Here is a 24178-nt window from a genome sequence, read left to right on the forward strand (position 1 = left end):
GCTAGCCCATGTCAGCCCCAGTGGGGTCTATTCCCTCCTGTCAGCAGTCTCTCCAGGCTGTCACACAGACTTTTTCTAAGTGTTGCTGTATCTCATGAAGGAAATACTGGACAAAGAAATTAATGACTTCCCAGGCTTCAGGATGCATTTTTACACTATATAAATGTGGAAATTTACATTGGAAACGTTTGGTTTAGCTGTTAATGAAGTTTCGTTTTTTTAGTGCTGCAAATTCATTGTCTGCTGGCGCTGTACACTTTTTCTAAGTGTTGCAATATCTCATGAAGGAAATACTGGACAATCAAATTAATGACTTCCCAGGCTTCAGGATGCCTTTTTACACTATATAAATGTGGAAATTTACATTGGAAACGTTTGGTTCAGCTGTTAATGAAGTTTCGTTTTTTTAGTGCTGCAAATTCATTGTCTGCTGGCGCTGTACACTTTTTCTAAGTGTTGCAATATCTCATGAAGGAAATACTGGACAATCAAATTAATGACTTTCCAGGCTTCAGGATGCCTTTCTACACTATATAAAGGTGGAAATTTACATTGGAAACGTTTGGTTTAGCTGTTATAAAAGTTTGTTTTTTTAGTGCTGTAAATGCATTCTCAGCTCGCGCTGTACACATTTGCTATGTGAGGCATTATCTCATAAGGGAAATACTGGACAATCAAATTAATGACTTCCCAGGCTTCAGAATGCCTTTTTACACTATATAAAGGTGGAAATTTACATTGGAAACGTTTGGTTTAGCTGTTATAAAAGTTTGGTTTTTTAGTGCTGTAAATGCATTTTCAGCTCGCGCTGTACACATTTGCTATGTGAGGCATTATCTCAAAAGGGAAATACTGGACAATCAAATTAATGACTTCCCAGGCTTCAGGATGCCTTTTTACACTATATAAAGGTGGAAATTTACATTGGAAACGTTTGGTTTAGCTGTTATAAAAGTTTGGTTTTTTAGTGCTGTAAATGCATTTTCAGCTCGCGCTGTACACATTTGCTATGGTGAGGCATTATCTCATAAGGGAAATACTGGACAATCAAATTAATGACTTCCCAGGCTTCAGGATGTCTTTTTACACTATATAAAGGTGGAAATTTACATTGGAAACGTTTGGTTTAGCTGTTATAAAAGTTTGTTTTTTTTGTGCTGTAAATGCATTTTCAGCTCACGCTGTACACATTTGCTATGAGAGGCATTATCTCATAAGGGAAATATTGGACAATCAAATTAATGACTGCCCAGGCTTCAGGATGCCTTTCTACACTATATAAAGGTGGAAATTTACATTGGAAACGTTTGGTTTAGCTGTTAATGAAGTTTCGTTTTTTTAGTGCTGCAAATTCATTGTCTGCTGGCGCTGTACACTTTTTCTAAGTGTTGCAATATCTCATGAAGGAAATACTGGACAATCAAATTCATGACTTTCCAGGCTTCAGGATGCCTTTCTACACTATATAAAGGTGGAAATTTACATTGGACACGTTTGGTTTAGCTGTTATAAAAGTTTGGTTTTTTAGTGCTGTAAATGCATTTTCAGCTCGCGCTGTACACATTTGCTATGTGAGGCATTATCTCATAAGGGAAATACTGGACAATCAAATTAATGACTTCCCAGGCTTCAGGATGCCTTTTTACACTATATAAATGTGGAAATTTACATTGGAAACGTTTGGTTTAGCTGTTATAAAAGTTTGTTTTTTTCGTGCTGTAAATGCATTTTCAGCTCGCACTGTACACATTTGCTATGTGAGGCATTATCTCATAAGGGAAATACTGGACAATCAAATTAATGACTTCCCAGGCTTCAGGATGCCTTTTTACACTATATAAAGGTGGAAATGTACATTGGAAACGTTTGGTTTAGCTGTTATAAAAGTTTGGTTCTTTAGTGCTGTAAATGCATTTTCAGCTCGCGCTGTACTCATTTGCTATGTGAGGCATTATCTCATAAGGGAAATACTGGACAATCAAATTAATGACTTCCCAGGGTTCAGGATGCCTTTTTACACTATATAAATGTGGAAATTTACATTGGAAACGTTTGGTTTAGCTGTTAATGAAGTTTCGTTTTTTTAGTGCTGAAAATTCATTGTCTGCTGGCGCTGTACACTTTTTCTAAGTGTTGCAATATCTCATGAAGGAAATACTGGACAATCAAATTAATGACTTTCCAGGCTTCAGGATGCCTTTCTACACTATATAAAGGTGGAAATTTACATTGGAAACGTTTGGTTTAGCTGTTATAAAAGTTTGGTTTTTTAGTGCTGTAAATGCTATGTGAGGCATTATCTCATAAGGGAAATATTGGACAATCAAATTAATGACTTCCCAGGCTTCAGGATGCCTTTTTACACTATATAAATGTGGAAATTTACATTGGAAACGTTTGGTTTAGCTGTTATAAAAGTTTGTTTTTTTCGTGCTGTAAATGCATTTTCAGCTCGCACTGTACACATTTGCTATGTGAGGCATTATCTCATAAGGGAAATACTGGACAATCAAATTAATGACTTCCCAGGCTTCAGGATGCCTTTTTACACTATATAAAGGTGGAAATGTACATTGGAAACGTTTGGTTTAGCTGTTATAAAAGTTTGGTTTTTTAGTGCTGTAAATGCATTTTCAGCTCGCGCTGTACTCATTTGCTATGTGAGGCATTATCTCATAAGGGAAATACTGGACAATCAAATTAATGACTTCCCAGGGTTCAGGATGCCTTTTTACACTATATAAATGTGGAAATTTACATTGGAAACGTTTGGTTTAGCTGTTAATGAAGTTTCGTTTTTTTAGTGCTGCAAATTCATTGTCTGCTGGCGCTGTACACTTTTTCTAAGTGTTGCAATATCTCATGAAGGAAATACTGGACAATCAAATTAATGACTTTCCAGGCTTCAGGATGCCTTTTTACACTATATAAAGGTGGAAATTTACATTGGAAACGTTTGGTTTAGCTGTTATAAACGTTTGGTTTTTTAGTGCTGTAAATGCATTTTCAGCTCGCGCTGTACACATTTGCTATGAGAGGCATTATCTCATAAGGGAAATATTGGACAATCAAATTAATGACTGCCCAGGCTTCAGGATGTCTTTTTACACTATATAAAGGTGGAATTTACATTGGAAACGTTTGGTTTAGCTGTTATAAAAGTTTGGTTTTTTAGTGCTGAAAATGCATTTTCAGCTCGCACTGTACACATTTGCTATGTGAGGCATTATCTCATGAAGGAAATACTGGACAATCAAATTAATGACTTTCCAGGCTTCAGGATGCCTTTTTACACTATATAAAGGTGGAAATTTACATTGGAAAGTTTGGTTTAGCTGTTATAAAAGTTTGGTTTTTTAGTGCTGAAAATGCATTTTCAGCTCGCACTGTACACATTTGCTATGTGAGGCATTATCTCATAAGGGAAATACTGGACAATCAAATTAATGACTTCCCAGGCTTCAGGATGCCTTTTTACACTCTATAAATGTGGAAATTTACATTGGAAACGTTTGGTTTAGCTGTTAATGAAGTTTCGTTTTTTTAGTGCTGAAAATTCATTGTCTACTGGCGCTGTACACTTTTTCTAAGTGTTGCAATATCTCTTGAAGGAAATACTGGACAATCAAATTAATGACTTTCCAGGCTTCAGGATGCCTTTCTACACTATATAAAGGTGGAAATGTACATTGGAAACGTTTGGTTTAGCTGTTATAAAAGTTTGGTTTTTTAGTGCTGTAAATGCATTTTCAGCTCGCGCTGTACACATTTGCTATGAGAGGCATTATCTCATAAGGGAAATATTAGACAATCAAATTAATTTACAGCACTAAAAAACCAAACTTTTATAACAGCTAAACCAAACGTTTCCAATGTAAATTTCCACCTTTATATAGTGTAGAAAGGCATGCTGAAGCCTGGAAAGTGATTAATTTGATTGTCCAGTATTTCCTTCATGAGATATTGCAACACTTAGAAAAAGTGTACAGCGCCAGCAGACAATGAATTTTCAGCACTAAAAAACCGAAACTTCATTAACAGCTAAACTAAACGTTTCCAATGTAAATTTCCACCTTTATATAGTGTAAAAAGACATCCTGAAGCCTGGGCAGTCATTAATTTGATTGTCCAATATTTCCCTTATGAGATAATGCCTCTCATAGCAAATGTGTACAGCGCGAGCTGAAAATGCATTTACAGCACTAAAAAAACAAACTTTTATAACAGCTAAACCAAACGTTTCCAATGTAAATTTCCACCTTTATATAGTGTAGAAAGGCATCCTGAAGCCTGGAAAGTCATTAATTTGATTGTCCAGTATTTCCTTCATGAGATATTGCAACATTTAGAAAAAGTGTACAGCGCCAGCAGACAATGAATTTTCAGCACTAAAAAAACGAAACTTCATTAACAGCTAAACTAAACGTTTCCAATGTAAATTTCCACCTTTATATAGTATAAAAAGACATCCTGAAGCCTGGGCAGCCATTAATTTGATTGTCCAATATTTCCCTTATGAGATAATGCCTCTCATAGCAAATGTGTACAGCGCGAGCTGAAAATGCATTTACAGCACTAAAAAACCAAACTTTTATAACAGCTAAACCAAACGTTTCCAATGTAAATTTCCACCTTTATATAGTGTAAAAAGACATCCTGAAGCCTGGGCAGTCATTAATTTGATTGTCCAATATTTCCCTTATGAGATAATGCCTCTCATAGCAAATGTGTACAGCGCGAGCTGAAAATGCATTTACAGCACTAAAAAACCAAACTTTTATAACAGCTAAACCAAACGTTTCCAATGTAAATTTCCACCTTTATATAGTGTAGAAAGGCATCCTGAAGCCTGGAAAGTCATTAATTTGATTGTCCAGTATTTCCTTCATGAGATATTGCAACACTTAGAAAAAGTGTACAGCGCCAGCAGACAATGAATTTTCAGCACTAAAAAAACGAAACTTCATTAACAGCTAAACTAAACGTTTCCAATGTAAATTTCCACCTTTATATAGTGTAAAAAGACATCCTGAAGCCTGGGCAGTCATTAATTTGATTGTCCAATATTTCCATTATGAGATAATGCCTCTCATAGCAAATGTGTACAGCGCGAGCTGAAAATGCATTTACAGCACTAAAAACCCAAACTTTCATAACAGCTAAACCAAACGTTTCCAATGTAAATTTCCACCTTTATATAGTGTAGAAAGGCATCCTGAAGCCTGGAAAGTCATTAATTTGATTGTCCAGTATTTCCTTCATGAGATATTGCAACACTTAGAAAAGGTGGACAGCGCCAGCAGACAATGAATTTTCAGCACTAAAAAAACGAAACTTCATTAACAGCTAAACCAAACGTTTCCAATGTAAATTTCCACATTTATAGAGTGTAAAAAGGCCTCCTGAAGCCTGGGAAGTCATTAATTTGATTGTCCAGTATTTCCCTTATGAGATAATGCCTCACATAGCAAATGTGTACAGTGCGAGCTGAAAATGCATTTTCAGCACTAAAAAACCAAACTTTTATAACAGCTAAACCAAACGTTTCCAATGTAAATTTCCACCTTTATATAGTGTAAAAAGACATCCTGAAGCCTGGGCAGTCATTAATTCGATTGTCCAATATTTCCTTTATGAGATAATGCCTCTCATAGCAAATGTGTACAGCGCGAGCTGAAAATGCATTTACAGCACTAAAAAAACAAACTTTTATAACAGCTAAACCAAACGTTTCCAATGTAAATTTCCACCTTTATATAGTGTAAAAAGGCACCCTGAAGCCTGGAAAGTCATTAATTTGATTGTCCAGTATTTCCTTCATGAGATAATGCCTCACATAGCAAATGTGTACAGTGCGAGCTGAAAATGCATTTTCAGCACTAAAAAACCAAACTTTTATAACAGCTAAACCAAACGTTTCTAATGTAAATTCCACCTTTATATAGTGTAAAAAGACATCCTGAAGCCTGGGCAGTCATTAATTTGATTGTCCAATATTTCCCTTATGAGATAATGCCTCTCATAGCAAATGTGTACAGCGCGAGCTGAAAATGCATTTACAGCACTAAAAAACCAAACTTTTATAACAGCTAAACCAAACGTTTCCAATGTAAATTTCCACCTTTATATAGTGTAGAAAGGCATCCTGAAGCCTGGAAAGTCATAAATTTGATTGTCCAGTATTTCCTTCATGAGATATTGCAACACTTAGAAAAAGTGTACAGCGCCAGCAGACAATGAATTTTCAGCACTAAAAAAACGAAACTTCATTAACAGCTAAGCCAAACGTTTCCAATGTAAATTTCCACATTTATAGAGTGTAAAAAGGCATCCTGAAGCCTGGGAAGTCATTAATTTGATTGTCCAGTATTTCCCTTATGAGATAATGCCTCACATAGCAAATGTGTACAGTGCGAGCTGAAAATGCATTTTCAGCACTAAAAAACCAAACTTTTATAACAGCTAAACCAAACGTTTCCAATGTAAATTTCCACCTTTATATAGTGTAAAAAGACATCCTGAAGCCTGGGCAGTCATTAATTTGATTGTCCAGTATTTCCCTTATGAGATAATGCCTCACATAGCAAATGTGTACAGCGCGAGCTGAAAATGCATTTACAGCACTAAAAAAACAAACTTTTATAACAGCTAAACCAAACGTTTCCAATGTAAATTTCCACCTTTATATAGTGTAGAAAGGCATCCTGAAGCCTGGGCAGTCATTAATTTGATTGTCCAATATTTCCCTTATGAGATAATGCCTCTCATAGCAAATGTGTACAGCGCGAGCTGAAAATGCATTTACAGCACTAAAAAACCAAACTTTTATAACAGCTAAACCAAACGTTTCCAATGTAAATTTCCACCTTTATATAGTGTAGAAAGGCATCCTGAAGCCTGGAAAGTCATTAATTTGATTGTCCAGTATTTCCTACATGAGATATTGCAAAACTTAGAAAAAGTGTACAGCGCCAGCAGACAATGAATTTTCAGCACTAAAAAAACGAAACTTCATTAACAGCTAAACCAAACGTTTCCAATGTAAATTTCCACATTTATAGAGTGTAAAAAGGCATCCTGAAGCCTGGGAAGTCATTAATTTGATTGTCCAGTATTTCCCTTATGAGATAATGCCTCACATAGCAAATGTGTACAGTGCGAGCTGAAAATGCTTTTTCAGCACTAAAAAAACCAAACTTATATAACACCTAAACCAAACGTTTCCAATGTAAATTTCCACCTTTATATAGTGTAAAAAGACATCCTGAAGCCTGGGCAGTCATTAATTTGATTGTCCAATATTTCCCTTATGAGATAATGCCTCTCATAGCAAATGTGTACAGCGCGAGCTGAAAATGCATTTACAGCACTAAAAAACCAAACTTTTATAACAGCTAAACCAAACGTTTCCAATGTAAATTTCCACCTTTATATAGTGTAGAAAGGCATCCTGAAGCCTGGAAAGTCATTAATTTGATTGTCCAGTATTTCCTTCATGAGATATTGCAACATTTAGAAAAAGTGTACAGCGCCAGCAGACAATGAATTTTCAGCACTAAAAAAACGAAACTTCATTAACAGCTATACTAAACGTTTCCAATGTAAATTTCCACCTTTATATAGTATAAAAAAGACATCCTGAAGCCTGGGCAGCCATTAATTTGATTGTCCAATATTTCCCTTATGAGATAATGCCTCTCATAGCAAATGTGTACAGCGCGAGCTGAAAATGCATTTACAGCACTAAAAAACCAAACTTTTATAACAGCTAAACCAAACGTTTCCAATGTAAATTTCCACCTTTATATAGTGTAAAAAGACATCCTGAAGCCTGGAAAGTCATTAATTTGATTGTCCAGTATTTCCTTCATGAGATATTGCAACACTTAGAAAAAGTGTACAGCGCCAGCAGACAATGAATTTTCAGCACTAAAAAAACGAAACTTCATTAACAGCTAAACTAAACGTTTCCAATGTAAATTTCCACCTTTATATAGTGTAAAAAGACATCCTGAAGCCTGGGCAGTCATTAATTTGATTGTCCAATATTTCCATTATGAGATAATGCCTCTCATAGCAAATGTGTACAGCGCGAGCTGAAAATGCATTTACAGCACTAAAAACCCAAACTTTCATAACAGCTAAACCAAACGTTTCCAATGTAAATTTCCACCTTTATATAGTGTAGAAAGGCATCCTGAAGCCTGGAAAGTCATTAATTTGATTGTCCAGTATTTCCTTCATGAGATATTGCAACACTTAGAAAAGGTGTACAGCGCCAGCAGACAATGAATTTTCAGCACTAAAAAAACGAAACTTCATTAACAGCTAAACCAAACGTTTCCAATGTAAATTTCCACATTTATAGAGTGTAAAAAGGCATCCTGAAGCCTGGGAAGTCATTAATTTGATTGTCCAGTATTTCCCTTATGAGATAATGCCTCACATAGCAAATGTGTACAGTGCGAGCTGAAAATGCATTTTCAGCACTAAAAAACCAAACTTATATAACACCTAAACCAAACGTTTCCAATGTAAATTTCCACCTTTATATAGTGTAAAAAGACATCCTGAAGCCTGGGCAGTCATTAATTTGATTGTCCAATATTTCCCTTATGAGATAATGCCTCTCATAGCAAATGTGTACAGCGCGAGCTGAAAATGCATTTACAGCACTAAAAAACCAAACTTTTATAACAGCTAAACCAAACGTTTCCAATGTAAATTTCCACCTTTATATAGTGTAGAAAGGCATCCTGAAGCCTGGAAAGTCATTAATTTGATTGTCCAGTATTTCCTTCATGAGATATTGCAACATTTAGAAAAAGTGTACAGCGCCAGCAGACAATGAATTTTCAGCACTAAAAAAACGAAACTTCATTAACAGCTAAACTAAACGTTTCCAATGTAAATTTCCACCTTTATATAGTATAAAAAGACATCCTGAAGCCTGGGCAGCCATTAATTTGATTGTCCAATATTTCCCTTATGAGATAATGCCTCTCATAGCAAATGTGTACAGCGCGAGCTGAAAATGCATTTACAGCACTAAAAAACCAAACTTTTATAACAGCTAAACCAAACGTTTCCAATGTAAATTTCCACCTTTATATAGTGTAAAAAGACATCCTGAAGCCTGGGCAGTCATTAATTTGATTGTCCAATATTTCCCTTATGAGATAATGCCTCTCATAGCAAATGTGTACAGCGCGAGCTGAAAATGCATTTACAGCACTAAAAAACCAAACTTTTATAACAGCTAAACCAAACGTTTCCAATGTAAATTTCCACCTTTATATAGTGTAGAAAGGCATCCTGAAGCCTGGAAAGTCATTAATTTGATTGTCCAGTATTTCCTTCATGAGATATTGCAACACTTAGAAAAAGTGTACAGCGCCAGCAGACAATGAATTTTCAGCAATAAAAAAACGAAACTTCATTAACAGCTAAACTAAACGTTTCCAATGTAAATTTCCACCTTTATATAGTGTAAAAAGACATCCTGAAGCCTGGGCAGTCATTAATTTGATTGTCCAATATTTCCATTATGAGATAATGCCTCTCATAGCAAATGTGTACAGCGCGAGCTGAAAATGCATTTACAGCACTAAAAACCCAAACTTTCATAACAGCTAAACCAAACGTTTCCAATGTAAATTTCCACCTTTATATAGTGTAGAAAGGCATCCTGAAGCCTGGAAAGTCATTAATTTGATTGTCCAGTATTTCCTTCATGAGATATTGCAACACTTAGAAAAGGTGTACAGCGCCAGCAGACAATGAATTTTCAGCACTAAAAAAACGAAACTTCATTAACAGCTAAACCAAACGTTTCCAATGTAAATTTCCACATTTATAGAGTGTAAAAAGGCATCCTAAAGCCTGGGAAGTCATTAATTTGATTGTCCAGTATTTCCCTTATGAGATAATGCCTCACATAGCAAATGTGTACAGTTGCGAGCTGAAAATGCATTTTCAGCACTAAAAAACCAAACTTTTATAACAGCTAAACCAAACGTTTCCAATGTAAATTTCCACCTTTATATAGTGTAAAAAGACATCCTGAAGCCTGGGCAGTCATTAATTCGATTGTCCAATATTTCCTTTATGAGATAATGCCTCTCATAGCAAATGTGTACAGCGCGAGCTGAAAATGCATTTACAGCACTAAAAAAACAAACTTTTATAACAGCTAAACCAAACGTTTCCAATGTAAATTTCCACCTTTATATAGTGTAAAAAGGCACCCTGAAGCCTGGAAAGTCATTAATTTGATTGTCCAGTATTTCCTTCATGAGATAATGCCTCACATAGCAAATGTGTACAGTGCGAGCTGAAAATGCATTTTCAGCACTAAAAAACCAAACTTTTATAACAGCTAAACCAAACGTTTCTAATGTAAATTCCACCTTTATATAGTGTAAAAAGACATCCTGAAGCCTGGGCAGTCATTAATTTGATTGTCCAATATTTCCCTTATGAGATAATGCCTCTCATAGCAAATGTGTACAGCGCGAGCTGAAAATGCATTTACAGCACTAAAAAACCAAACTTTTATAACAGCTAAACCAAACGTTTCCAATGTAAATTTCCACCTTTATATAGTGTAGAAAGGCATCCTGAAGCCTGGAAAGTCATAAATTTGATTGTCCAGTATTTCCTTCATGAGATATTGCAACACTTAGAAAAAGTGTACAGCGCCAGCAGACAATGAATTTTCAGCACTAAAAAAACGAAACTTCATTAACAGCTAAACCAAACGTTTCCAATGTAAATTTCCACATTTATAGAGTGTAAAAAGGCATACTGAAGCCTGGGAAGTCATTAATTTGATTGTCCAGTATTTCCCTTATGAGATAATGCCTCACATAGCAAATGTGTACAGTGCGAGCTGAAAATGCATTTTCAGCACTAAAAAACCAAACTTTTATAACAGCTAAACCAAACGTTTCCAATATAAATTTCCACCTTTATATAGTGTAAAAAGACATCCTGAAGCCTGGGCAGTCATTAATTTGATTGTCCAGTATTTCCCTTATGAGATAATGCCTCACATAGCAAATGTGTACAGCGCGAGCTGAAAATGCATTTACAGCACTAAAAAAACAAACTTTTATAACAGCTAAACCAAACGTTTCCAATGTAAATTTCCACCTTTATATAGTGTAGAAAGGCATCCTGAAGCCTGGGCAGTCATTAATTTGATTGTCCAATATTTCCCTTATGAGATAATGCCTCTCATAGCAAATGTGTACAGCGCGAGCTGAAAATGCATTTACAGCACTAAAAAACCAAACTTTTATAACAGCTAAACCAAACGTCTCCAATGTAAATTTCCACCTTTATATAGTGTAGAAAGGCATCCTGAAGCCTGGAAAGTCATTAATTTGATTGTCCAGTATTTCCTACATGAGATATTGCAAAACTTAGAAAAAGTGTACAGCGCCAGCAGACAATGAATTTTCAGCACTAAAAAAACGAAACTTCATTAACAGCTAAACCAAACGTTTCCAATGTAAATTTCCACATTTATAGAGTGTAAAAAGGCATCCTGAAGCCTGGGAAGTCATTAATTTGATTGTCCAGTATTTCCCTTATGAGATAATGCCTCACATAGCAAATGTGTACAGTGCGAGCTGAAAATGCATTTTCAGCACTAAAAAACCAAACTTATATAACACCTAAACCAAACGTTTCCAATGTAAATTTCCACCTTTATATAGTGTAAAAAGACATCCTGAAGCCTGGGCAGTCATTAATTTGATTGTCCAATATTTCCCTTATGAGATAATGCCTCTCATAGCAAATGTGTACAGCGCGAGCTGAAAATGCATTTACAGCACTAAAAAACCAAACTTTTATAACAGCTAAACCAAACGTTTCCAATGTAAATTTCCACCTTTATATAGTGTAGAAAGGCATCCTGAAGCCTGGAAAGTCATTAATTTGATTGTCCAGTATTTCCTTCATGAGATATTGCAACATTTAGAAAAAGTGTACAGCGCCAGCAGACAATGAATTTTCAGCACTAAAAAAACGAAACTTCATTAACAGATAAACTAAACGTTTCCAATGTAAATTATCACCTTTATATAGTATAAAAAGACATCCTGAAGCCCGGGCAGCCATTAATTTGATTGTCCAATATTTCCCTTATGAGATAATGCCTCTCATAGCAAATGTGTACAGCGCGAGCTGAAAATGCATTTACAGCACTAAAAAACCAAACTTTTATAACAGCTAAACCAAACGTTTCCAATGTAAATTTCCACCTTTATATAGTGTAAAAAGACATCCTGAAGCCTGGGCAGTCATTAATTTGATTGTCCAATATTTCCCTTATGAGATAATGCCTCTCATAGCAAATGTGTACAGCGCGAGCTGAAAATGCATTTACAGCACTAAAAAACCAAACTTTTATAACAGCTAAACCAAACGTTTCCAATGTAAATTTCCACCTTTATATAGTGTAGAAAGGCATCCTGAAGCCTGGAAAGTCATTAATTTGATTGTCCAGTATTTCATTCATGAGATATTGCAACACTTAGAAAAAGTGTACAGCGCCAGCAGACAATGAATTTTCAGCACTAAAAAAACGAAACTTCATTAACAGCTAAACTAAACGTTTCCAATGTAAATTTCCACCTTTATATAGTGCAAAAAGACATCCTGAAGCCTGGGCAGTCATTAATTTGATTGTCCAATATTTCCATTATGAGATAATGCCTCTCATAGCAAATGTGTACAGCGCGAGCTGAAAATGCATTTACAGCACTAAAAACCCAAACTTTCATAACAGCTAAACCAAACGTTTCCAATGTAAATTTCCACCTTTATATAGTGTAGAAAGGCATCCTGAAGCCTGGAAAGTCATTAATTTGATTGTCCAGTATTTCCTTCATGAGATATTGCAACACTTAGAAAAGGTGTACAGCGCCAGCAGACAATGAATTTTCAGCACTAAAAAAACGAAACTTCATTAACAGCTAAACCAAACGTTTCCAATGTAAATTTCGACATTTATAGAGTGTAAAAAGGCATCCTGAAGCCTGGGAAGTCATTAATTTGATTGTCCAGTATTTCCCTTATGAGATAATGCCTCACATAGCAAATGTGTACAGTGCGAGCTGAAAATGCATTTTCAGCACTAAAAAACCAAACTTTTATAACAGCTAAACCAAACGTTTCCAATGTAAATTTCCACCTTTATATAGTGTAAAAAGACATCCTGAAGCCTGGGCAGTCATTAATTCGATTGTCCAATATTTCCTTTATGAGATAATGCCTCTCATAGCAAATGTGTACAGCGCGAGCTGAAAATGCATTTACAGCACTAAAAAAACAAACTTTTATAACAGCTAAACCAAACGTTTCCAATGTAAATTTCCACCTTTATATAGTGTAAAAAGGCATCCTGAAGCCTGGAAAGTCATTAATTTGATTGTCCAGTATTTCCTTCATGAGATAATGCCTCACATAGCAAATGTGTACAGTGCGAGCTGAAAATGCATTTTCAGCACTAAAAAACCAAACTTTTATAACAGCTAAACCAAACGTTTCTAATGTAAATTCCACCTTTATATAGTGTAAAAAGACATCCTGAAGCCTGGGCAGTCATTAATTTGATTGTCCAATATTTCCCTTATGAGATAATGCCTCTCATATCAAATGTGTACAGCGCGAGCTGAAAATGCATTTACAGCACTAAAAAACCAAACTTTTATAACAGCTAAACCAAACGTTTCCAATGTAAATTTCCACCTTTATATGGTGTAGAAAGGCATCCTGAAGCCTGGAAAGTCATTAATTTGATTGTCCAGTATTTCCTTCATGAGATATTGCAACACTTAGAAAAAGTGTACAGCGCCAGCAGACAATGAATTTTCAGCACTAAAAAACCGAAACTTCATTAACAGCTAAACTAAACGTTTCCAATGTAAATTTCCACCTTTATATAGTGTAAAAAGACATCCTGAAGCCTGGGCAGCCATTAATTTGATTGTCCAATATTTCCCTTATGAGATAATGCCTCTCATAGCAAATGTGTACAGCGCGAGCTGAAAATGCATTTACAGCACTAAAAAACCAAACTTTTATAACAGCTAAACCAAACGTTTCCAATGTAAATTTCCACCTTTATATAGTGTAAAAAGACATCCTGAAGCCTGGGCAGTCATTAATTTGATTGTCCAATATTTCCCTTATGAGATAATGCCTCTCATAGCAAATGTGTACAGCGCGAGCTGAAAATGCATTTACAGCACTAAAAAACCAAACTTTTAAAACAGCTAAACCAAACGTTTCCAATGTAAATTTCTACCTTTATATAGTGTAGAAAGGCATCCTGAAGCCTGGAAAGTCATTAATTTGATTGTCCAGTATTTCCTTCATGAGATATTGCAACACTTAGAAAAAGTGTACAGCGCCAGCAGACAATGAATTTTCAGCACTAAAAAAACGAAACTTCATTAACAGCTAAACTAAACGTTTCCAATGTAAATTTCCACCTTTATATAGTGTAAAAAGACATCCTGAAGCCTGTGCAGTCATTAATTTGATTGTCCAATATTTCCCTTATGAGATAATGCCTCTCATAGCAAATGTGTACAGCGCGAGCTGAAAATGCATTTACAGCACTAAAAAACCAAACTTTTATAACAGCTAAACCAAACGTTTCCAATGTAAATTTCCACCTTTATATAGTGTAGAAAGGCATCCTGAAGCCTGGAAAGTCATTAATTTGATTGTCCAGTATTTCCTTCATGAGATATTGCAACACTAAGAAAAAGTGTACAGCGCCAGCAGACAATGAATTTTCAGCACTAAAAAAACGAAACTTCATTAACAGCTAAACCAAACGTTTCCAATGTAAATTTCCACATTTATAGAGTGTAAAAAGGCATCCTGAAGCCTGGGAAGTCATTAATTTGATTGTCCAGTATTTCCCTTATGAGATAATGCCTCACATAGCAAATGTGTACAGTGCGAGCTGAAAATGCATTTTCAGCACTAAAAAACCAAACTTTTATAACAGCTAAACCAAACGTTTCCAATGTAAATTTCCACCTTTATATAGTGTAAAAAGACATCCTGAAGCCTGGGCAGTCATTAATTCGATTGTCCAATATTTCCTTTATGAGATAATGCCTCTCATAGCAAATGTGTACAGTGCGAGCTGAAAATGCATTTTCAGCACTAAAAAACCAAACTTTTATAACAGCTAAACCAAACGTTTCCAATGTAAATTCCACCTTTATATAGTGTAAAAAGACATCCTGAAGCCTGGGCAGTCATTCATTTGATTGTCCAATATTTCCCTTATGAGATAATGCCTCTCATAGCAAATGTGTACAGCGCGAGCTGAAAATGCATTTACAGCACTAAAAAACCAAACTTTTATAACAGCTAAACCAAACGTTTCCAATGTAAATTTCCACCTTTATATAGTGTAGAAAGGCATCCTGAAGCCTGGAAAGTCATTAATTTGATTGTCCAGTATTTCCTTCATGAGATATTGCAACACTTAGAAAAAGTGTCCAGCGCCAGGAGACAATGAATTTTCAGCACTAAAAAACCGAAACTTCATTAACAGCTAAACTAAACGTTTCCAATGTAAATTTCCACCTTTATATAGTGTAAAAAGACATCCTGAAGCCTGGGCAGCCATTAATTTGATTGTCCAATATTTCCCTTATGAGATAATGCCTCTCATAGCAAATGTGTACAGCGCGAGCTGAAAATGCATTTACAGCACTAAAAAACCAAACTTTTATAACAGCTAAACCAAACGTTTCCAATGTAAATTTCCACCTTTATATAGTGTAAAAAGACATCCTGAAGCCTGGGCAGTCATTAATTTGATTGTCCAATATTTCCCTTATGAGATAATGCCTCTCATAGCAAATGTGTACAGCGCGAGCTGAAAATGCATTTACAGCACTAAAAAACCAAACTTTTATAACAGCTAAACCAAACGTTTCCAATGTAAATTTCTACCTTTATATAGTGTAGAAAGGCATCCTGAAGCCTGGAAAGTCATTAATTTGATTGTCCAGTATTTCCTTCATGAGATATTGCAACACTTAGAAAAAGTGTACAGCGCCAGCAGACAATGAATTTTCAGCACTAAAAAAACGACACTTCATTAACAGCTAAACTAAACGTTTCCAATGTAAATTTCCACCCTTATATAGTGTAAAAAGACATCCTGAAGCCTGGGCAGTCATTAATTTGATTGTCCAGTATTTCCCTTATGAGATAATGCCTCTCATAGCAAATGTGTACAGCGCGAGCTGAAAATGCATTTACAGCACTAAAAAACCAAACTTTTATAACAGCTAAACCAAACGTTTCCAATGTAAATTTCCACCTTTATATAGTGTAAAAAGACATCCTGAAGCCTGGGCAGTCATTAATTTGATTGTCCAATATTTCCCTTATGAGATAATGCCTCTCATAGCAAATGTGTACAGCGCGAGCTGAAAATGCATTTACAGCACTAAAAAACCAAACTTTTATAACAGCTAAACCAAACGTTTCCAATGTAAATTTCCACCTTTATATAGTGTAGAAAGGCATCCTGAAGCCTGGAAAGTCATTAATTTGATTGTCCAGTATTTCCTTCATGAGATATTGCAACACTTAGAAAAAGTGTACAGCGCCAGCAGACAATGAATTTTCAGCACTAAAAAAACGAAACTTCATTAACAGCTAAACTAAACGTTTCCAATGTATATTTCCACCTTTATATAGTGTAAAAAGACATCCTGAAGCCTGGGCAGTCATTAATTTGATTGTCCAATATTTCCCTTATGAGATAATGCCTCTCATAGCAAATGTGTACAGCGCGAGCTGAAAATGCATTTACAGCACTAAAAAACCAAACTTTTATAACAGCTAAACCAAACGTTTCAAATGTAAATTTCCACCTTTATATAGTGTAGAAAGGCATCCTGAAGCCTGGAAAGTCATTAATTTGATTGTCCAGTATTTCCTTCATGAGATATTGCAACACTTAGAAAAAGTGTACAGCGCCAGCAGACAATGAATTTTCAGCACTAAAAAAACGAAACTTCATTAACAGCTAAACCAAACGTTTCCAATGTAAATTTCCACATTTATAGAGTGTAAAAAGGCATCCTGAAGCCTGGGAAGTCATTAATTTGATTGTCCAGTATTTCCCTTATGAGATAATGCCTCTCATAGCAAATGTGTACAGTGCGAGCTGAAAATGCATTTTCAGCACTAAAAAACCAAACTTTTATAACAGCTAAACCAAACGTTTCCAATGTAAATTTCCACCTTTATATAGTGTAAAAAGACATCCTGAAGCCTGGGCAGTCATTAATTTGATTGTCCAGTATTTCCCTTATGAGATAATGCCTCACATAGCAAATGTGTACAGTGCGAGCTGAAAATGCATTTTCAGCACTAAAAAAACCAAACTTTTATAACAGCTAAACCAAACGTTTCCAATGTAAATTTCCACCTTTATATAGTGTAAAAAGACATCCTGGAGCCTGGGCAGTCATTAATTTGATTGTCCAATATTTCCCTTATGAGATAATGCCTCTCATAGCAAATGTGGACAGCGCGAGCTGAAAATGCATTTACAGCACTAAAAAAACAAACTTTTATAACAGCTAAACCAAACGTTTCCAATGTACATTTCCACCTTTATATAGTGTAGAAAGGCATCCTGAAGCCTGGGCAGTCATTAATTTGATTGTCCAATATTTCCCTTATGAGATAATGCCTCTCATAGCAAATGTGTACAGCGCGAGCTGAAAATTCATTTACAGCACTAAAAAACCAAACTTTTATAACAGCTAAACCAAACGTCTCCAATGTAAATTTCCACCTTTATATAGTGTAGAAAGGCATCCTGAAGCCTGGAAAGTCATTAATTTGATTGTCCAGTATTTCCTACATGAGATATTGCAAAACTTAGAAAAAGTGTACAGCGCCAGCAGACAATGAATTTTCAGCACTAAAAAAACGAAACTTCATTAACAGCTAAACCAAACGTTTCCAATGTAAATTTCCACATTTATAGAGTGTAAAAAGGCATCCTGAAGCCTGGGAAGTCATTAATTTGATTGTCCAGTATTTCCCTTATGAGATAATGCCTCACATAGCAAATGTGTACAGTGCGAGCTGAAAATGCATTTTCAGCACTAAAAAACCAAACTTATATAACACCTAAACCAAACGTTTCCAATGTAAATTTCCACCTTTATATAGTGTAAAAAGACATCCTGAAGCCTGGGCAGTCATTAATTTGATTGTCCAATATTTCCCTTATGAGATAATGCCTCTCATAGCAAATGTGTACAGCGCGAGCTGAAAATGCATTTACAGCACTAAAAAACCAAACTTTTATAACAGCTAAACCAAACGTTTCCAATGTAAATTTCCACCTTTATATAGTGTAGAAAGGCATCCTGAAGCCTGGAAAGTCATTAATTTGATTGTCCAGTATTTCCTTCATGAGATATTGCAACATTTAGAAAAAGTGTACAGCGCCAGCAGACAATGAATTTTCAGCACTAAAAAAACGAAACTTCATTAACAGATAAACTAAACGTTTCCAATGTAAATTTCCACCTTTATATAGTATAAAAAGACATCCTGAAGCCCGGGCAGCCATTAATTTGATTGTCCAATATTTCCCTTATGAGATAATGCCTCTCATAGCAAATGTGTACAGCGCGAGCTGAAAATGCATTTACAGCACTAAAAAACCAAACTTTTATAACAGCTAAACCAAACGTTTCCAATGTAAATTTCCACCTTTATATAGTGTAAAAAGACATCCTGAAGCCTGGGCAGTCATTAATTTGATTGTCCAATATTTCCCTTATGAGATAATGCCTCTCATAGCAAATGTGTACAGCGCGAGCTGAAAATGCATTTACAGCACTAAAAAACCAAACTTTTATAACAGCTAAACCAAACGTTTCCAATGTAAATTTCCACCTTTATATAGTGTAGAAAGGCATCCTGAAGCCTGGAAAGTCATTAATTTGATTGTCCAGTATTTCATTCATGAGATATTGCAACACTTAGAAAAAGTGTACAGCGCCAGCAGACAATGAATTTTCAGCACTAAAAAAACGAAACTTCATTAACAGCTAAACTAAACGTTTCCAATGTAAATTTCCACCTTTATATAGTGCAAAAAGACATCCTGAAGCCTGGGCAGTCATTAATTTGATTGTCCAATATTTCCATTATGAGATAATGCCTCTCATAGCAAATGTGTACAGCGCGAGCTGAAAATGCATTTACAGCACTAAAAACCCAAACTTTCATAACAGCTAAACCAAACGTTTCCAATGTAAATTTCCACCTTTATATAGTGTAGAAAGGCATCCTGAAGCCTGGAAAGTCATTAATTTGATTGTCCAGTATTTCCTTCATGAGATATTGCAACACTTAGAAAAGGTGTACAGCGCCAGCAGACAATGAATTTTCAGCACTAAAAAAACGAAACTTCATTAACAGCTAAACCAAACGTTTCCAATGTAAATTTCGACATTTATAGAGTGTAAAAAGGCATCCTGAAGCCTGGGAAGTCATTAATTTGATTGTCCAGTATTTCCCTTATGAGATAATGCCTCACATAGCAAATGTGTACAGTGCGAGCTGAAAATGCATTTTCAGCACTAAAAAACCAAACTTTTATAACAGCTAAACCAAACGTTTCCAATGTAAATTTCCACCTTTATATAGTGTAAAAAGACATCCTGAAGCCTGGGCAGTCATTAATTCGATTGTCCAATATTTCCTTTATGAGATAATGCCTCTCATAGCAAATGTGTACAGCGCGAGCTGAAAATGCATTTACAGCACTAAAAAAACAAACTTTTATAACAGCTAAACCAAACGTTTCCAATGTAAATTTCCACCTTTATATAGTGTAAAAAGGCATCCTGAAGCCTGGAAAGTCATTAATTTGATTGTCCAGTATTTCCTTCATGAGATAATGCCTCACATAGCAAATGTGTACAGTGCGAGCTGAAAATGCATTTTCAGCACTAAAAAACCAAACTTTTATAACAGCTAAACCAAACGTTTCTAATGTAAATTCCACCTTTATATAGTGTAAAAAGACATCCTGAAGCCTGGGCAGTCATTAATTTGATTGTCCAATATTTCCCTTATGAGATAATGCCTCTCATAGCAAATGTGTACAGCGCGAGCTGAAAATGCATTTACAGCACTAAAAAACCAAACTTTTATAACAGCTAAACCAAACGTTTCCAATGTAAATTTCCACCTTTATATGGTGTAGAAAGGCATCCTGAAGCCTGGAAAGTCATTAATTTGATTGTCCAGTATTTCCTTCATGAGATATTGCAACACTTAGAAAAAGTGTACAGCGCCAGCAGACAATGAATTTTCAGCACTAAAAAACCGAAACTTCATTAACAGCTAAACTAAACGTTTCCAATGTAAATTTCCACCTTTATATAGTGTAAAAAGACATCCTGAAGCCTGGGCAGCCATTAATTTGATTGTCCAATATTTCCCTTATGAGATAATGCCTCTCATAGCAAATGTGTACAGCGCGAGCTGAAAATGCATTTACAGCACTAAAAAACCAAACTTTTATAACAGCTAAACCAAACGTTTCCAATGTAAATTTCCACCTTTATATAGTGTAAAAAGACATCCTGAAGCCTGGGCAGTCATTAATTTGATTGTCCAATATTTCCCTTATGAGATAATGCCTCTCATAGCAAATGTGTACAGCGCGAGCTGAAAATGCATTTACAGCACTAAAAAACCAAACTTTTAAAACAGCTAAACCAAACGTTTCCAATGTAAATTTCTACCTTTATATAGTGTAGAAAGGCATCCTGAAGCCTGGAAAGTCATTAATTTGATTGTCCAGTATTTCCTTCATGAGATATTGCAACACTTAGAAAAAGTGTACAGCGCCAGCAGACAATGAATTTTCAGCACTAAAAAAACGAAACTTCATTAACAGCTAAACTAAACGTTTCCAATGTAAATTTCCACCTTTATATAGTGTAAAAAGACATCCTGAAGCCTGTGCAGTCATTAATTTGATTGTCCAATATTTCCCTTATGAGATAATGCCTCTCATAGCAAATGTGTACAGCGCGAGCTGAAAATGCATTTACAGCACTAAAAAACCAAACTTTTATAACAGCTAAACCAAACGTTTCCAATGTAAATTTCCACCTTTATATAGTGTAGAAAGGCATCCTGAAGCCTGGAAAGTCATTAATTTGATTGTCCAGTATTTCCTTCATGAGATATTGCAACACTTAGAAAAAGTGTACAGCGCCAGCAGACAATGAATTTTCAGCACTAAAAAAACGAAACTTCATTAACAGCTAAACCAAACGTTTCCAATGTAAATTTCCACATTTATAGAGTGTAAAAAGGCATACTGAAGCCTGGGAAGTCATTAATTTGATTGTCCAGTATTTCCCTTATGAGATAATGCCTCACATAGCAAATGTGTACAGTGCGAGCTGAAAATGCATTTTCAGCACTAAAAAACCAAACTTTTATAACAGCTAAACCAAACGTTTCCAATATAAATTTCCACCTTTATATAGTGTAAAAAGACATCCTGAAGCCTGGGCAGTCATTAATTTGATTGTCCAGTATTTCCCTTATGAGATAATGCCTCTCATAGCAAATGTGTACAGTGCGAGCTGAAAATGCATTTTCAGCACTAAAAAACCAAACTTTTATAACAGCTAAACCAAACGTTTCCAATGTAAATTCCACCTTTATATAGTGTAAAAAGACATCCTGAAGCCTGGGCAGTCATTCATTTGATTGTCCAATATTTCCCTTATGAGATAATGCCTCTCATAGCAAATGTGGACAGCGCGAGCTGAAAATGCATTTACAGCACTAAAAAAACAAACTTTTATAACAGCTAAACCAAACGTTTCCAATGTACATTTCCACCTTTATATAGTGTAGAAAGGCATCCTGAAGCCTGGAAAGTCATTAATTTGATTGTCCAGTATTTCCTTCATGAGATATTGCAACACTTAGAAAAGGTGTACAGCGCCAGCAGACAATGAATTTTCAGCACTAAAAAAACGAAACTTCATTAACAGCTAAACCAAACGTTTCCAATGTAAATTTCCACATTTATAGAGTGTAAAAAGGCATCCTGAAGCCTGGGAAGTCATTAATTTGATTGTCCAGTATTTCCCTTATGAGATAATGCCTCACATAGCAAATGTGTACAGTGCGAGCTGAAAATGCATTTTCAGCACTAAAAAACCAAACTTTTATAACAGCTAAACCAAACGTTTCCAATGTAAATTTCCACCTTTATATAGTGTAAAAAGACATCCTGAAGCCTGGGCAGTCATTAATTCGATTGTCCAATATTTCCTTTATGAGATAATGCCTCTCATAGCAAATGTGTACAGCGCGAGCTGAAAATGCATTTACAGCACTAAAAAAACAAACTTTTATAACAGCTAAACCAAACGTTTCCAATGTAAATTTCCACCTTTATATAGTGTAAAAAGGCACCCTGAAGCCTGGAAAGTCATTAATTTGATTGTCCAGTATTTCCTTCATGAGATAATGCCTCACATAGCAAATGTGTACAGTGCGAGCTGAAAATGCATTTTCAGCACTAAAAAACCAAACTTTTATAACAGCTAAACCAAACGTTTCTAATGTAAATTCCACCTTTATATAGTGTAAAAAGACATCCTGAAGCCTGGGCAGTCATTAATTTGATTGTCCAATATTTCCCTTATGAGATAATGCCTCTCATAGCAAATGTGTACAGCGCGAGCTGAAAATGCATTTACAGCACTAAAAAACCAAACTTTTATAACAGCTAAACCAAACGTTTCCAATGTAAATTTCCACCTTTATATAGTGTAGAAAGGCATCCTGAAGCCTGGAAAGTCATAAATTTGATTGTCCAGTATTTCCTTCATGAGATATTGCAACACTTAGAAAAAGTGTACAGCGCCAGCAGACAATGAATTTTCAGCACTAAAAAAACGAAACTTCATTAACAGCTAAACCAAACGTTTCCAATGTAAATTTCCACATTTATAGAGTGTAAAAAGGCATACTGAAGCCTGGGAAGTCATTAATTTGATTGTCCAGTATTTCCCTTATGAGATAATGCCTCACATAGCAAATGTGTACAGTGCGAGCTGAAAATGCATTTTCAGCACTAAAAAACCAAACTTTTATAACAGCTAAACCAAACGTTTCCAATATAAATTTCCACCTTTATATAGTGTAAAAAGACATCCTGAAGCCTGGGCAGTCATTAATTTGATTGTCCAGTATTTCCCTTATGAGATAATGCCTCACATAGCAAATGTGTACAGCGCGAGCTGAAAATGCATTTACAGCACTAAAAAAACAAACTTTTATAACAGCTAAACCAAACGTTTCCAATGTAAATTTCCACCTTTATATAGTGTAGAAAGGCATCCTGAAGCCTGGGCAGTCATTAATTTGATTGTCCAATATTTCCCTTATGAGATAATGCCTCTCATAGCAAATGTGTACAGCGCGAGCTGAAAATGCATTTACAGCACTAAAAAACCAAACTTTTATAACAGCTAAACCAAACGTCTCCAATGTAAATTTCCACCTTTATATAGTGTAGAAAGGCATCCTGAAGCCTGGAAAGTCATTAATTTGATTGTCCAGTATTTCCTACATGAGATATTGCAAAACTTAGAAAAAGTGTACAGCGCCAGCAGACAATGAATTTTCAGCACTAAAAAAACGAAACTTCATTAACAGCTAAACCAAACGTTTCCAATGTAAATTTCCACATTTATAGAGTGTAAAAAGGCATCCTGAAGCCTGGGAAGTCATTAATTTGATTGTCCAGTATTTCCCTTATGAGATAATGCCTCACATAGCAAATGTGTACAGTGCGAGCTGAAAATGCATTTTCAGCACTAAAAAACCAAACTTATATAACACCTAAACCAAACGTTTCCAATGTAAATTTCCACCTTTATATAGTGTAAAAAGACATCCTGAAGCCTGGGCAGTCATTAATTTGATTGTCCAATATTTCCCTTATGAGATAATGCCTCTCATAGCAAATGTGTACAGCGCGAGCTGAAAATGCATTTACAGCACTAAAAAACCAAACTTTTATAACAGCTAAACCAAACGTTTCCAA

Source organism: Idiotropiscis lumnitzeri, unplaced genomic scaffold (genome assembly GCF_059441095.1).
Source record: "Idiotropiscis lumnitzeri isolate Australia: NSW breed Sydney's pygmy pipehorse unplaced genomic scaffold, RoL_Ilum_1.0 HiC_scaffold_50, whole genome shotgun sequence".
Lineage (NCBI taxonomy): Eukaryota > Metazoa > Chordata > Actinopteri > Syngnathiformes > Syngnathidae > Idiotropiscis > Idiotropiscis lumnitzeri.